At 35.2% G+C, this 4,986-nt stretch overlaps 1 pseudogene; it reads left to right on the top strand.

The window, feature by feature from the left end:
- Window positions 1–237: 237 nt before the first annotated feature.
- LOC106557871 lies at window positions 238–568 on the top strand (annotated as a pseudogene).
- The last annotated feature ends 4,418 nt before the right edge of the window (window positions 569–4,986 follow it).

Below are 4,986 nucleotides of genomic sequence, written 5' to 3'. Positions count from 1 at the left end.
ATTTCCTCTTTAATCAAAGAAATTATGAATATATTCACCTTCATGTCTTTAGCTTTTGAGATTTTAAAAATGTTTATTTCTGTTATTAATATTGCTATCTTTATTTGATGCTATATGCGTTTGTCTAATATATCCACTTACTTTTAAAACTATTTTTATTATAAAAGTGACCTTTTTCTTTCTGCCATCTTGTAGCCTGTGAAGGCCACTGAGAACAGGGCTCCTAAAACGACAAATATGTCTGAAAGGCTGTGGTCCAAGGCCATTTTTGTTGGCTACGAGTGGGATCTCTGGAGCCAGAGGGAACACATGGCTCTTCTTAAAATTGAAGGTGTTTTTGCTCCAGATGGAACTGAATTCTGTCTAGGCAAGAGATGTGCTTATGTGTACAAAGCAAAGGACAACAAAGTGACTCCTGGTGGCAAACCAAACAAAACCAGAGTAATCTGGGGAAAAATAACTTGTGCTCATGGAAGTAGTGATGGTTCATGTCAAATTCCAAAGGAATCTTCCTGCGAAAACCATTGGCCACAGAATCCGTGTGATGATGTATCCCTCAGGGATTTAAGTAAATAAATAAAGGTGCAGATTTGTTTATTTGTTCTCATAAAAAAAAACAAAATGATTTTTATTATACTTGTTAATAAAAACATCAGAGTGCAGAATGGTATCAAATTAAAAGAGTCTCCATTCCATTAGCACTCAAATGTCCACTTCCTTGAAATAATAACTCAAAGATTTCTAGTGTTAATTCTTCTGGGGAGTTTCATTAATATGTTACATTAAATGCTTTTATCTCTATTTCTTGACTTATAAAACTACATCTATTTTCTTCTTTTCTGACAAACAATGCACTTCCACTAGGACCCACCTCCCAAATTTATTCTCAATCACTATTTCTATTTTTCATATTACCATTGACTTTTATTCATCATTGGAGGTATCCTTTATAACTGAATAATTAATCTGAACTATTATTATAACCCTTTATATAATAACATATAATAACTCAATCTAAGCTAATACACAATGCTTATTGCAGTTATTTATAAGATCTGTTTTAAAAATAGGTAAGATTTATTTGGAAATGTCTTTACACTTTATGAGATGCTGTACATCAAGATACAGTGTCTGGCATGAAACCAACACTAATTCCCAATCTTTTGCCTTTGAAAACTTCTACTGTACTGTAAAACTTGAGCTCGCAAAGAAGTTAGGGCTAGTATGAAGAAAGGAAGGGATAAGTGGAGGGTTGCCTACAGTGAAATCTCTGAGCAAGTATGGTATGGAGAGAATGGGAAAACAAGGGTAGGTGGATTAGTCCTGCACCATTCCTCACTGAGAATCTTGACAAGAGACCCTGAGAGAAAAGGATACAATATGTCTTAGACACCCCATGACATTCCACTTCCATCAATTATGACTGTCTAAGTGCCCATTTAGTGACGGTTTCTACCTTTGGGTTGTGTTGAGGAAATACATCTCTCTGTTTTACTGGCATAAAACTGCCAACTTCTCCAACTTCTGCATTGAGTAGCATATTCACTAGATGACCTTGGCCCTTTAGGAGAATCTAGATTTTAAAAAACAATAAATACAAAATTCTCAAATACTTCTCTGCCATATTTTTACAAGTTTCAGAGAGATTATGTTCTGTATTAGGATAATAATAATACTTTGTGTTTGCATAGAGCTCTCCACTTTGCTCAAGCTTTCCCACATATGATCTAATTAGATGTTCACCATAATCTTCAGTATTAAGAGGAATAATTAATTAATATGATGTACAATAATCATATAGATTAGTAACTTTTTCCATAATGATGAACAAGCCTGTTGCAGACCACTCTTTCCATGGTGAAAAACAAGAGTTGAACTACATGTACATGTATTCCTATTTATATTATTTCTTTAAAGATATTAAATCATCTCCAAAGGGCAGCCCAGGTGGCTCAGTGGTTTAGTGCCACCTTCAGCCCAGGGTCAGATCCTGGAGACCCGGGATGAGTCCCACGTCAGGCTCCCTGCATGGAGCCTGCTTCTCCCTCTGCCTGTGTCTCTGCCTCTCTCTCTGTGTCTCTCATGAATAAAAAAAATAAAATCTTTCTGTATATTGGCAATTTGAACACCAATAAAAAATAAATTTATTATTAATAAATAAATAAATAAATAAATAAAATAAAATCTTAAAAAAAAAAAAAAAACAACTGTGTGGAGGTTCCTCAAAGAGTTAAAAATAGACCTGCCCTACGACCCAGCAATTGCACTGTTGGGGATTTATCCCAAAGATACAGATGCAATGAAACGCCGGGACACCTGCACCCTGATGTTTCTAGCAGCAATGTCCATAATAGCCAAACTGTGGAAGGAGCCTCGGTGTCCAACGAAAGATGAGTGAATAAAGAAGATGTGGTTTATGTATACAATGGAATATTACTCAGCCATTAGAAATGACAAATACCCACAGTTTCCTTCAACGTGGATGGAACTGGAGGGTATTATGCTGAGTGAAATAAGTCAATCGGAGAAGGACAAACATTATATGTTCTCATTCATTTGGGGAATATAAATAATAGTGAAAGGGAATATAAGGGAAGGGAGAAGAAATGTGTGGGAAATATCAGAAAGGGAGACAGAACATAAAGACTCCTAACTCTGGGAAACGAACTAGGGGTGGTGGAAGGGGAGGAGGGGGGAGGGTGGGGGTGAATGGGTGACGGGCACTGGGGGGGGGCACTTGATGGGATGAGCACTGGATGTTATTCTGTATGTTGGTAAATTGAACGCCAATAAAAAATAAATTTATTATTAAAAAAAATCATCTCCAAAGTTGTGAGGACTAAAGGGCCAAGATCCCAAAAAGAAGGGAAACTTCAAGGGGCAATGGCAACGTTTGGTACTGTTTTCCCTACTAAGCTACTAAGACATCAAGATGCTGAGCAAAAAAAAATGGCAACTTAAGAAGTTAAAAACTAGCAAAACTTTGTACAGTGTTATAAGACTGAGGGACAAAAATTGGGAGTTCAAAAAGAAAAGTCCATATTAAACTACCCAGATTTTTATTTCAGACCACAAAAGTCCTTCATTTAGGAGCAGAGAAAAACCTAAATCTAATCAATGCTCACAAAAGACTGAATTCCAGACTTGAAGTAACTTAACCACTGATTGGGTTAAGGTTATTGACCCATACCCAAGCTGCCTAACAGATGCAAAATTACATTCTCTAGGGATGCAGAAAGCACATCCAAGGGCTCAAATTACCTCCACAATTGTTCATATCTGAGGTCCTGTGGTCAATCAAACATGACTAGGCATATCAGAAAATAAGACTATGTGGCCAAAAACCAAGATAACTAAAACAGAAACAGACCCATGGAAGAAGACAGATATTAGACTATTAGACATGTACTTTAAAATATCTCATTTATATGCTGAAGAAATTAAATGAAGAGATAGATAATTTTATCTAAAAAGAGAAACGAATGAATTCTAGAACTGAGAAATACATTAGCTAAAATTAAAACTTTTGTTAAATGGGTTAACAGCAGAAACAGACACAAAGAGATGATTGGTGAAACTAAAGGTCAAAAGAAAATATTCAGACTAATGCACAGGAGACAAAAGAATGGAAAATATTGGGCGGGGGCAGGGGGCAGTGGTAAAAGACAGGGTATTCCAAGAAAATGTTTGGAGTCCCAGAAGGAGAAGAAAGAAAGAACAGTTCAAAAGGAATTTTGAGGAAGTAATGGTCTTAAATTTTGCAGCACTGAAAGAAGACATCTAGCCACAAAATTGAAAAAGCGCTTCAAAAAAGAAAAAGTGCTTTAAACCCCTATCAGGATAAATTTGAAGAAAACTGTATCTACAAATGATAGTGAACATGCTGAAAACCAAACACAATGAGAATTTTGAAGCAGCTAGAGTGGAGGGGAGGGAAGAAATATTTTCTTTTAAAAGAATCAGTAAGACTGAGGCCTGACTACTTCACAGAAATAATGGAATCCAGAGGGCAATAATGAAAAGTACAAGTGCTGGGAGAAAATAACTATTTACTAAGTGCTAATATAGAATCTATTTCCAACAAAAATGTTAAATGTTCATCAAAGCAAAGACAAGAGAAATTTTCAAGCCAATAAAATGGACTCACATTAAATGAAAAATTAAAGCAAGTACTTGAGGAAGAAAGCACCAGATGATGAAAATGCAGAGAGAAATAAAGAGCAATAGAAAGAATAGAAATGTCAGTACATCTAAGTTAATATTAAATGTAGGAAATAACATCTTATGAGCTTAAAAATACATAGAATTAAAATACGTGGCAATAATAACAAAAACTGGGAGGGAGAAAATGGACTTAAAATGTTCTGAGGTCTTTATCTGGAAGATGGTAAGAGAACTAATTGGTTGAGAAATTAATAAATCAAGACTGTATATTGAAATATGTAGAATTAAATTAGAAATCATAACTAAAAGATTATTTTAGGATGTGTTTTAGGAACTTAAGCAACTTATTTTTAAATAACTTATAGTCCAAGGAAGAAATCATAATAGAAATTGGAAAATATTTTTAAACAAGTGGCAAACAAAAACCATGTCTCAAAATTTGCGAGATGAAGTCAAAGTTGTGCTTAGAGGGAAATTTATAGTCTTGAATTCATTTATTAGGAAAAAATATAGGCTAAAACCAATTGTCTAAATATCCACTTCAACAAGCCGCAAGAAAAAACTATTTAAATAGGAGAAAACATAGTAAAGACAGAAGGAGAGGGGATCCCTGGGTGACGCAGCGGTTTGGCGCCTGCCTTTGGCCCAGGGTGCGATCCTGGAGACCCGGGATCGAATCCCATATCAGGCTCCCAGTGCATGGAGCCTGCTTCTCCCTCTGCCTATGTCTCTGCCTCTCTCTCTCTCTCTGTAACTATCATAAATAAATAAATAAATAAATAAATAAATAAATAAATAAATAAATAAATATTTTAAAAAAAA

The sequence above is a fragment of the Canis lupus genome, chromosome 27, assembly GCF_011100685.1.
Source record: "Canis lupus familiaris isolate Mischka breed German Shepherd chromosome 27, alternate assembly UU_Cfam_GSD_1.0, whole genome shotgun sequence".
NCBI classification, from domain to species: Eukaryota; Metazoa; Chordata; class Mammalia; order Carnivora; family Canidae; genus Canis; species Canis lupus.
This window is presented reverse-complemented; position numbering and strand designations above follow the sequence as displayed.